This window comes from Eriocheir sinensis, chromosome 42 (assembly GCF_024679095.1).
Source record: "Eriocheir sinensis breed Jianghai 21 chromosome 42, ASM2467909v1, whole genome shotgun sequence".
In the NCBI taxonomy this organism is placed as follows: domain Eukaryota; kingdom Metazoa; phylum Arthropoda; class Malacostraca; order Decapoda; family Varunidae; genus Eriocheir; species Eriocheir sinensis.
This window is the reverse complement of record NC_066550.1, coordinates 5,877,929-5,890,033: the sequence shown is the minus strand read 5'-3', so window position 1 is coordinate 5,890,033 and position 12,105 is coordinate 5,877,929. Positions and strand designations below refer to the sequence as shown.

The 12,105-nt window shown below is 44.7% G+C and overlaps 2 protein-coding genes across 13 annotated transcripts in view; one reads left to right on the top strand and one right to left on the bottom strand.

Moving 5' to 3' along the window:
* Window positions 1-12,105, bottom strand: part of LOC127009860 (zinc finger protein OZF-like) — a 112,782-nt gene that overhangs the window by 2,424 nt on the left and 98,253 nt on the right. Inside the window, exon 2 of one of the 12 annotated variants that reach the window (XM_050883287.1) lies at window positions 4,970-5,154. The exons of the other annotated variants lie outside the window; for them this stretch is intronic. The gene's annotated coding sequence lies outside the window, so the exon portion shown is untranslated. The remainder of the gene's footprint in view (window positions 1-4,969; window positions 5,155-12,105) is intronic. 12 annotated transcript variants of the gene reach the window in all.
* The window catches only part of LOC127009861 (uncharacterized), a 100,404-nt gene that overhangs the window by 1,992 nt on the left and 86,307 nt on the right, over window positions 1-12,105 (top strand). The window lies entirely within an intron of this gene.

Below are 12,105 nucleotides of genomic sequence, written 5' to 3'. Positions count from 1 at the left end.
ATTTTTTTTTTACAAGAGACGGCTCAAGGGCAACAAAAAGTGAAGAAAAAAAAGGCCACTATTTGCTGCTCATACAACAGAAAATAGTACAGAGTGGCCACAAGAGAGGTCAATTTTGGGTGGAAAGGTGTCTTGATACACTCTTCTAGAAAGAGGTAAAGGCTGTTCCAGAGTTTACCAGTGTAAGGGTGAAAGAGTGAAGGTGCTGGTTAACTCTTGCATAAGGGGTTTGGACAGTATAGGGATGAGCTAGAACAGAAAGTCGAGTGCAGCGGGCCGCGGGAGGGTGGAGGCATAAAGTAGCAATTGATCCAGGAATCATAAGAAAATTTATTTGATCTAATATGAGTAAGTAAAAGTCTTTTAAATAAATGATTAAAAATGTTGTTAAAGACTTTAGGGTTTGTATAATGATTTTTAACCCTTGCCGTGTCAATACACCTGCTTGATTGACTCAAGTAGGTAGTCTTTCGCTTTAGCTCCGATTGGGATTGATCTCTTTTCTAACGAATCCTTGTTTGATGGGACAGTAGGGAAGGGCGAAGGAGTGGTAGCAGCGGGCACATGTGGTCTCCTGGGCTGGCTGCACGGAGCCGTGGAGGTGTGCAAACACGGCCCGCCAGGGATGCCAACCCTATCACTCACGCTATGTACGCAATTATACCTATATATTTACCATTCAATCAACCACTTTATTTGTGATTATACATCGAGAAATATATATAATCACGCTAATGTGTGTAAAATGCTGTAATCATCAAGATTTCCGTGTAGAGGTGTTTGCAAAAGCTACCAACCCAACCCCTAGGAAAGGGAGGGGTCGGGGTCCACTTATATATAGTGCCAGACAGAAAGGGAACACCGTGCAAGGGAAAGGGAGGAGGAAGGTGGTGGGGGAGATGTATATATGGTACGGCTGTTAACTTGTTCTAACGTGCGTGAAATTAACTTTGTATTCCTACCAAAACCCTTCTTAGTTTCCAGGTAACAGATTGCACTGACAGGAACTAAGGCAATAATATCTTTAGTGACAAATATGTGCCTTTTGAACTAGCCTAAATAACCCTGAAGTGACATTCATAATAACACTAAGTCGGACCTGCTCGTACACGGACAACATCCAACGACCGAAGCTGCAAGTTTGATACTTTTAATGCCTAAACCTAGACTTTTGTTCCCCTATTTTTCCTCCACTACAAAGTGTTGATGGTATCACCAGTGGTACAATAATTTTTTTTTTTTTACATGTCAGCCTATAGCGCCAGTAGGCTTTTTTGAGGGGCCTGGATGGAAGTCGACCCCAGCCTGTCACGGAGCAGGCAAGTGTTTTATAGTGGTGCCATCTTTTCTTGGCTCATGGTGCCCCCCGGAGCTGGTTCTTGATTTACTTGGACGGTTTCCTCTACAGTCCAGGTTGATGAGTGGTCTTCAGGACAGCATGTGGGTAATCTTAGGACACTCGGCAGTGACTGAAAAATCTGAGGTGGTAGCAGGGGATTCCAACCCCCGTCGTCCATCACGCGGTGAATGTGAGTCCTGCACGCTAACCACTCAGCCACCGCCTCCCAAATTACGAGGACTTAACATGTTTTTCTGATAGGTTTTTAATTATTCTGGTTATTGATTATTCTTGGGAATGACTACTTGTGAGTGCATGGGGAGGGTAAAATAACTGGTCACTTCTGGGAAAACAATTGCCTGAATAATTCTAAACCTGCCAGGAGCAAATAGTTTAGTCCTAAAATAGGAGAGGTGCATGAAGTTAATCTTTGCCAAAGGTCCAGCATTGTGTTACAAGTGCACCCGTCTCACGGACAGAGACACCCACATGCTCCATGAAGTCCATTGTGCTGGTACAACACACTGCAGTATTAGGTTTATGTTGCAAATTATTCGTTCCAGACATTAATTTTTAAAAATACATACCATATTTGACGGCTTATAAGACACCTTTTTCCCCCCCCTGAAAAAATGTCCCTGAAAATCACCCTGTGTCTTATAAGGTCAAGATTCAGCTTTGGGTCACTGGCTATTGAAGTTCTAGTGCAGCAATGGCACTTGAATTAAACTGCAAATCTTTCCGCAAACGTAAACAAGGTGGCGATCGCTTTTACAGCAACAACGGCAACTCTTTTCTACAGTAACAGTGTATAATAGTACATGAAGTACTTACCGCTACTTCATATAAAAAACACCAGTCAGGAAAAAAATTAAGTGACTTGATGCTTGTACCTAAACAAACTAGTGGACGGTTGTGCACCAAAGCTGACAACACGCGCAAGACATGCTATGTTTCCCTAGTAGACGGGCATCACTGGGGTAAGACAGACCTTCTTCATATAACTGTTTAACTTTGTTTGATTGATAAACACAAACAATATATGGATAACATTAACGAGATATTGAGATGATAGGTTATTATTTAATATTTACAAGTGCCTGTTTCTTAATTTTGCACTTATCTTTTAACATTCTTACTTTACATGCATGTTCAACAAACATTGAAGCACATTCAAGTTTGAAATTTCACACTTTCCTCTGAATAGGTATATGTGATACTTCATAAATGACCTGATAGTGGGGAGGGCTACGAAAGTCGGGTGAAAAATCTTCACCTGACCATCGTGGTTCAAACCTGATATCATATTTTTTCAAATCCCTTTCAAAATTGGGGATGTAGACAAGGGCGGATCCAGCCTTGAGTTTTGGGGGGGGCCAACTGTTCATCGACGACGGACTGTACACATGGAATTAAGTCACATCGGATTGCATTGTGCTTTTCAGGCCGAAGAGGCCTTCCTTCTCAGCGCTTAATTCCGATTCGCTTGTGCATTGAGGCCATATAAGTTGATTTATTGTTATGTAGTAGAGCGATGCAGTATCGACTATCGAGTTCTACATGATATGTATATGATTGAGGGAGGCTGACAGTATCTGTAACGAATTTCTTTGGGGGGGGCCAAAACATACTCTCAGAGCGTTTGGGGGGGGCCATGGCCCCGTGGCCCCCCCCCTGGATCCGCCTATGGATGTAGAGATAACTCTCGATTTACGCGAGTTTGGTTTACGCGTTTTTAAAATAACGCGAGATCCAAAATCCAAATAAATGTTTAATTTCCACGTTTTTTCCATTTATACGCGATATTTTATGGAGTGGCCACCAGATGTCTCACGCAACTGGACTCACACGGCGCCGCGGCCACACAGCTGTGCTCAGTTTTTCCCGCGCGCCACTTGAACAACAATACAGTACCCACGCTGCCATGCTACTCAACAATAGGGGTGGGCATGTACCAGTACCAGTACCGGTACTAACGGTATCAGCTATACGGTACGGTACCGGTACCAGACTGCTCGGTACCGGTACCAATACTAGACAATTGCTCATGGTGTCCCTCATTTCTTCCTCACACGAGTGAGGCTGAGTGAGTGCCTGAGACGATATCTCAGTGATATGGATATTCTCTCTCTCTCTCTCTCTCTCTCTCTCTCCACTGAATGAAGTGAATATTTATTTTTCGATAGAAACTTAAATCTTGTTGACTTACAATGTATTTTATTTATGCGACCCCTTCAAGGACACAATACTCACGCAAATCGAGGGTTACCTGTATCTTGTAAGCCCATGCTTAAACTTATCATTTACTGCCATGATGGGTGCGGAGGATTGTAGAGAGGGGAAAGCCCCACCTAGCAGGTAGGGGGGTCGAGGGGGGCAAAACCCCCTCTGTTAGCCTGAGTTAGGTTGGGTTAGGTTACAATGAGAGTAATGAGTGAGTCGTGGTGCAGGGCGGATGTGTGTCGTGTTTAGCTCCACACGAAAACTGCTTCGTCGACATGGCTGGCAGAGTGTGCAGGATCAGTGTTGCGTTTGCGAGGATTTCACAGGCGAGAAGTGGATTGGATGCTGTTTGTGTCCTAGGTGGTGTCATGTGAAGTGTGCTAATGTGTCTGGGATCAAGCAGGATATTATACTACCTAAAATAAATTGGATATGTACCCCATGCCTTATTAAAGCATCTATGGCTACCAGCATTGTGGAAAAATTGGATACTTTGTGTGAAAAAAAATATGTGGTTGGGTTACACATTGGCTATCATTTCGCAAAGATTTATGGTAAAACACGCGATACTTTTGGTTTAAATCCCATTTAAAGGTCCGGAACTCAACCACGTGTGTTTGTTTACATCGATAGCGTCGGGTTCTTTCCCCCAAAACTGTGGAAAGAACGGCAAACTCTTTATATTTTTTGGTGAACATGATATGTCAACACTAAAAGCTAGTGTGTGTGGGGAACTGGGACTGTCAGCCGAGAAGCCCGAGATGATAGTGCCTGCCAAGCTGTGAAGGAGAGTAGACGCTCGCCATCTGTCCTCGAGTAGACTCGAGACCGCTGCTTATTTTCCCGCCGTTTCCTGCTTTTTGCCTGCTCACAGCCATGGGACGGGTATCTAAGAGGAAGAAGCAGAGTAAGCATGCCTGGATGAAGAGCATCGATGTGAAACGGAGAAAAATACTGCATGCTGAACCTGACACCACCACCGCGTCAGATGAACCTGTGCCGCCCACGCACTCGCCACCACCACTCTCCGCCACACTCGTCACTCCCACAGCAAGCACATCACAGCCCAGCACATCCCACGCAAAGGAGAGTCAAGGAAAGGACACAGAAGATACCTCGTTACTCTCTGCTAGAGAAAATCTTCTAGACATGGAGACTAGAGATGAAGATGTAGAAAGTGACGACGAGATTGTCATGCTGACGAAAAGGAGGCTGAAAAGCCTACTTTCCTCTCGTTGTTCATGCCCAGATCCTGCCTATGATTATAGTTTCAAGCCTGATGCATATGAAAACACCATAGTCATGCACTGCACAAGCTGTAACTTCAAGAACACTTCAAAACCGGAAGCAGTGATAGCTGGGCGTCAGACATCCAAGATCTTGAGGACCAACATATCATTGACATACCTGTCTATGCCGGCTTCAGGAGACTGTCATTTGTTGCACAGTCTGCAATATTAGACCACAACTTCGGGTACCAGAAGGCATGTTTGCTGACAGCCTTCAATATCAAGTCGAAGGCACTAAGAAGATCCCTCACAGCACAAGATAAAGACAGAAGGAGCCACAGCCAAGCCCAGCGGAAGCCAAAGCTAAAGAAGAAAGAAGAAGCATCAGCAGACTATATATCTGGTGGCTTCTAACTGAAAACATCAAGCTGAACAACCATGAGGAGTATGGGCAACATTGGTACCCCGTGCTTGACAAGATAACACCTTGCCTTTAGGAAGGGCAGGGGTGGGAGAAGGAGCCTGATACGCTTAAAAACACACCTGATTGCACTATTAGCTTGCATATAATCATAATAAAACATACCGTACCTGAAAACCTTCCTAGTATGTAATGACAGGTGTGAGATCAATGAATAAACTTTATCGGCCCGTATCTCAAAACATAAGTTATTACCCTTCTAAAATCTATTTTGGGGCCAGTTTTAGCTTGATTTCAATGAAACAAAAACTAAACGGCAGAGGAATGTTTCTTAATCAAAAGTATGCTGCGTTTTTTTATATATAAGTGAGCTGTCATTTTATATTAATATTTTTTTGGCAAAAAAAAAAAAGTAAAAAAAAAAGAAAAACATGAAAAAATTCATAAAACAAAAACAAAAGCAAAATAAAAAAATCTAAAAGCGTAGAAACACACTAAATAATAACGTGTCTTAACCACAAAAAAATGAAGGCTGTGGGGCCAATAATAACGCCAGAATAGCACTCGTAAATTTCAGAAGGGGGTGTTGGGGGCTGGCGGGGCTGGAGACTAGAATGGGACTGAATGTCTAAAATTGATGCACAGGTTGTCAATACTTCACAGCATAAAAATCAGAGTGATTCATGCATAATTACCAGAGATATGGCAACCCCGTTCAAAACCGGACGCTCCTCTTAAAGCCGCAGATGAAGCCGAACGATTGTCTGAGCTCTGAAAACATGCTTGTGATTCGCTGGGAGTCCAATAACGTCATCACCGACGCTCACCCGGACAGCGGCCTCTCTGCCTTGGGAAAGTGTCACACTGGCCGTTTTTCTCTAACCGTTGTGGCTACTGGCAACACTCGTGTGCCCATCCGGGAGCGAGTTGTTGGTTGTCACACCGGGCCTTTTTCTTCCCACCGCATTGGCGGCAGCTTGGGCAGCCGGCAAATCCAATTTTTCTGGGTGTGGGTCACACACGGCCAAAGTCGGTTGCCCGTATCCACATCCACATTGTAAACAAAGCACTTGCCTTGTATCGACATGGTGTCGTCTGCTAAAGTAAGGGCTGCTGCAGCTTGTGCTGCCATTACCCAAGTTATGGACTTGTTGCTGCAGTTAAATGGAAGGAAGAAGTTGTTGTGGGTGTGGCATGTCTGTGGGTCCTCCATGCCAGTTCTCATTGTCACCATTGCGCATGAGCGGCCAACCCACCCATCTAGACTCCGACCACATAAACACGTGGATCAAGTAACAACAAAGACACACACACACACACACACACACACACACACAAGACTCATCATGAACCATGGCAGATGTTTCTCACAAACAAAAATGGCTTCCCCATTTCCTAGTGTGTGTTAGAACTTATTTGGTGAGTGGTTCATACAAACCAAACATACCCAATGGCAAGAAGAGAGCAGTGTTAAAGACGACTGCTCCCTTCTTGCCAAGAGCTAGGTAGGTTTGGTTCATGTGAGCCACTCACCAAATACATTCTAACACACTCAAGAAATGGTGAAGTCGTTTCTGTTTGTCAGAAACATTTGCAATGGTTCCTAATGAGTCTGGTGTGTGCATGTGTGTTTGTTGTCATTCGATCCATGTGTTTATGTGGTTGAGTCAAGATGGGTGGGTTGGCCGCGCACGTGCAGCGGTGACAATGAGAACTGGCATGGAGGAACCACAGGCATGCCACACCCACAACTGTTTCTTCCTTCCATTTAAGGAGGGCGGCTACAGGGTATTTTCGAGGAATAAATTTAAAATCGGATAAGTAGAGCTCTTTAGCTCAAAAGGCCCTTGAAAGGGTACATTGCCGTGTGGTGGAGTTTGTTTTCGTAAAATTAAAAACCCTCCCCACTGGAGACCATTTTTAAATGTCCCACGCTGTTGCATCATAGCCAGACATACGCGTCAACATATGCAGTATCATTCAATGCTTGTATATACGTAAAACTGCATTAGAATTTTTTTTTTCTCAGTAAATTTTGCCACTTGCGATACTCATATTCCGCTGGGCTGGGAGAAGGGTGAAAACGGCGAGCCGCTTGGCACAGCAGTGCCTCGCGCGACACAAACGAGCGAGGTGCGTTGCAATTTTCCCTCCACTCTAGCCAAAAAAACGTCCTTACAAATGATTTTACAAGCGCAAGGCAACCAGAAAAAGCTACAAACACTGTTCGAGAGACAGAATTGCCCAGTACGGTCATGCAGGAACACCTTGACCTTCTGACACCCTCACCTTTGATTGATTAAAACTTTTTTGTAAAGGGGGACCAGATTCCTTATTATTATCCAGTAAGTCAACAAGGTACACACAATAATATGTGAAAATTTCATGCCAGTCAGATAAATACAAATGGCAAAACAGGGAGAAATGGAAAAAAAATCTTTAGGAGCCAATATTTCGAAAAGTAGTTTTTTACACCAAAAAAATTCACAAAATCGGTAAAACGTCTGAGCGACTTTTGTTAGGTAGGTATCATTTAAAACTACAACTAGAGGACAATTTTTGCCGGCTATAAAATTTCAAAAAATGTCAAAAGAAAACGGGACACAGTGGAGAAAATTGTGACAAAAAATTGTAATTTTATTTTTTCGAAGACAAAACAAAAAATCAAAAAAATTCTAGCTGGGGAATGTAGATAGGTAAACAAAGTTTCTATGGTATTTTTTTCAAAAAGTAACTGAAAAATAAAGTGTGAAACAAAAAAAAAGAACAATACGCTTTGTTTGAGTCTCCTAAACTTCACAGGATTTAATGAAATTCACAGAATATCATTCCCTTTCACCTACAAACAACATACTAATATTTCAAAGCTATTGGACGTACCATATGCGAAGGAGGACCCCCCGTAGCCGCCCCCTTTAACTGCAGCAACAAGTCCATAACTTGGGTAATACCAGCACTAGCCGCGACAGCCCTTACTCTAGCAGACAACGCCATGTTGATACAGGGCAAGTGCTTTGTTTACGTTGTAGATGTGGATACGGCAACCGACCTGGCCGTGTGTCACACCCCGGAAAGTTGATTTGCTGGTTGCCCTAGCTGCCGCCAACGCGGCGGGAAGAAAAAGGCCCAGTGTGACACCAGCTTACGGATAACCGTGAACTCGCTACCGGTTGGGCGTACGGGCGTTGCCCGTAACCCCAACGGTTGGACGAAAATGGCCAGTGTGACACCGCCTTAACCCTTAGATTACAGCTATCGTATATATAAGTGTGCTACCACACGCCCCACCCGTACGGGGATCATATATATAATCATCACACTCTACGCTCCCTACATTTCAAATATACTGCTGCCAGTTCTTGACTCAAAAGAATGGTGGAGGCATCTGGCATCCGTACACACTCTCATTCGTCTCAGCGCGCACCCTACTGAAGGCCACAGATCATTTTCCACTTTTGTTCGGAATACATCTGGCATGTCTCGTGAACCGTCAAGCAGTTCCTCTGCTCCGGGCAGAAGTAGAGTGCGGGTGAATCAAGGTGACAGTGACTCTGATGACTGCTACATGGTAGTGACATTGACGAAGGAAGGAGAGAGAGAGAGAGAGAGAGAGAGAGAGAGAGAGAGAGAGAGTGTGGGGTGCTTCCGCTCAACGGGTCATGGCCAAGAGAAAATGCGCAATATTTTCAGCTGTCATAACTTTTTTATTATTATTAGGAGAGAAGTTTTATTACACCACCATATATACTAGATGAATATACAATTACTGCAAAGAAGAGAGACACCATTTCCACCTCCTTTAAATGTCTAAATTTTGCCCCGTGCACAGCATCCAGAGAATTATCTCGCCACCCGTACTCTAAGGGTTAAGGCAGTGAAGCCGCTGATAGGGTAAGTGTCAGCGATGACGTTATCGGACTCCTAGCGAATCACAAGTGTTTTCAGAACTGTCAGCCAATCGTAAGGCAGCCCCTTCAACTGCGACTTCAAAACAACCCATTCTCTCTCTCTCTCTCTCTCTTGCCATAGCCACACTGTTTGGAGGAAAACGTCCAGAGCGATACTACCTTTAAAGGTAGTGTGCGTGATGCCGAGAGTAAGTAGATGTGACCCGTACGTGTAAAAGCAGCGTGACAATCGGGTTTATAATGTTCTAAAGTTGGTATGGTAAGAATTTAGGACTAACTGCAAAACTCGGATAGCGCGAAACTCGAGAGGGTACTGTAGTCAGATGCCTTAAACGTGCTGAGCATGCTGAATCTAGCTGGGCTGAGGTGGCAAAGAGAGGCAAGAAAGTGAAGAAGAATCTCCGAGTTGTGAAAGCTTCGACCTAGGAAAAGAAGGCAACAGATATGAAAGATGAAGTTTCCCTAGGCATTGAATGGCATTCAAGTAACTGATTCAAGATTCACAAATGGAGGCAATATTGTCATAAACTTTGACAATGAGAACACAAGGGCTGAGGCTGCTCAAAAATTGGGGTCTGTTGAGCAAATTAGTACCAAGAGTGTTTGAAAAATGAAACAAAGATCATGATATGCAATGTGCATCAAGAGAAGACCGAGGAAAAAATAAAGGAGACTATCTTGGACTGTAATGAGATTTACACACAATTCAGGGTGTTGAAAATGAAATTGAGCTGATTTTTAGTAAGCCTGCAGCTGGCGGTACGATGCGCTACATTTTGAGGTGCGACCCAACTGTGAGCAGTGGCATAGCTGGGGGGGGGGGGGGCAAAGGGGGTCAACTTTTCCTGAGCCCCGCATCTGGGGGCTCCAAACACATGTTTCAAAATTACAAATCATTACAAGTTAAAATTATACTGGGGAATATACAGAGTTAGAGACAGATGCCATGCAATTATATTCTATCATTAACCATAGACTTCACAATCTCTTGACGGGAAACGGGCTGGGGCCGATTCAGAGGGGGGCCGATTTTCAAAAATTTAAAATTTAAATATTTTCAAAACCAAAGCAGCTAGCGACCTGAAACTAAAACAGGCACCTCCCTTAGGCATATATGAGTCTCCATGAGCAGCTGTATCAAAAAATTCAAAGTCGTTCCCTAATAAAATCCCGATTAATTGTTTTTTATATAAGTATAACAAAACTTAAAAAGGCTATAAAATCCTCAGATTTTACGCTAGATGCACAAACATCACCAAATGCAGAGATAATCACTTATATGTTCAGACTCACTAGCACTATTTCGCATATCTTATAAGTGTTTGCCCGTAATTGGTACTTATTTTTTCTATTTAGTGCAATTTTTACGTAAGTTTTAACATCTAATAAATCACTTAATTTTCACATTAGAAACTTAATACTTGAGGAAAGCATGCAGAAACATCTTAATTTTACTCAACAAAAGCAAAATATTCATTTTTCTATATACAATCACAACTTATTTTGGTTGAATTACGATGTCACTATTGCGAGCACGTCTTGCCGACTATCTGGCCCTCGTCCCTGAACAATCACTTTAGCCTTTTGGCCTATGACTTGTGGGCCCCGGTCAGTTTCCTGGACTTGTACACGTCCCTGTTCCTCGCCGTCTCCTTCCTGCCCTCCTCGATACTGCTCCTCTTCCTGCCGGTCGGCTGCTTCAAGGCCTTGTTCTTCCTCGCTTGAGGTCACGTCCTTGGAGAAATTAGCACCGAAACAGTTGAAGAGGGACCTGCTGATGTGCGGCAAGATGGTGTTGGCCAGGTTGTGCCCCTCCTGGCACCTGTACCCCTGCAAGGTCGGGTCTGAGGCCGCCAGGAACTCCAGGAGGTGCCTGAACCCGTCCCTGTGGCGCATGGCAAGGGAGAGGAACCTCAACCTGCGCTCCTTCTTGTCCTCCCTGCACATCAGGGAGTCCCACAGCGACATCCCGAAGGACGCCATGTGGGCCATTGGGAGATGGCCGCTTCAGGACCGCCTGCCCGTCTCCAGCTCTTCCCTGTCGACCAGCTCGACCAGGGCGTCGAACATCACAGAGGGCGGGTCGCCCCTCTCGAGCTCCACGGTAATCTTCATCTCCTCCTGCTGGGCAAGCTCCTGCTTGCAGCACTCGGCCACAGAGGAGTTGGCCTGGACCTTCCTGGCCAGGTAGCCGGGGTTGTTGCCGACCGCGGCGAGGAGCAACTCGTCCGTCGGCGGGTCCGGCTGGTCGTCGGCCAGCTCCTGGCAAGCTGGGCCAAGATCACCTCGTCGTCCTCCTTCTCCTCTGCCTTGGCCCGGTCCAGGTCGGCCTGCACGTCCCCGGGAAGAACCCGACGAGCTTCAGCAAATGCAGGCGCTGTGCCAACCTGTTTCTCACCATGAAGTTCTTATCAAAACACTGAGTCAATGCACTGATGTCTTAGTACGGATCATCCACAGTTTACTCCACGGGTCGCGCCCTCATATCTTGTGTCTCCTCCGTCACTTCCACTCGATCCACTGCCTTCTGTGTCTTCTTGTATCGTCCTCTGGATCCTTGCAGTTGTGGGGAAGGGTACAGAGACGATGAATAACTGTAGGTCCTTTACTTGGAGAGTAAACAGAGGCAGGACAGCGATAATCCTTTACAGAGGGAAGTGCCCAGCTGACTGCGTGCCTAAGGCGAGTTAGGCGACGGAACTGAGCTGAGTTGCCATGTAGGCACTAACTAAACGTACATTTCTTGTTTCCTAATACATAAACTGTGGACTTCACTATCCTACAGTTATCATTCATTTTACGTAAAGATTTCAACCTAAAGTTACGCAAATTTGCCATTTTTTACACAACGTTTTCAAAGTGCACGCATGGTGCTATTTTATATAAGTTACCTTGAATCCTCGACCAAATCACTCTAGAGACACTCCTGCCTGCTTGTATGCACTAAAACTTGAAGATTTCGTCCTGTTTCCACTTAAATTCGGA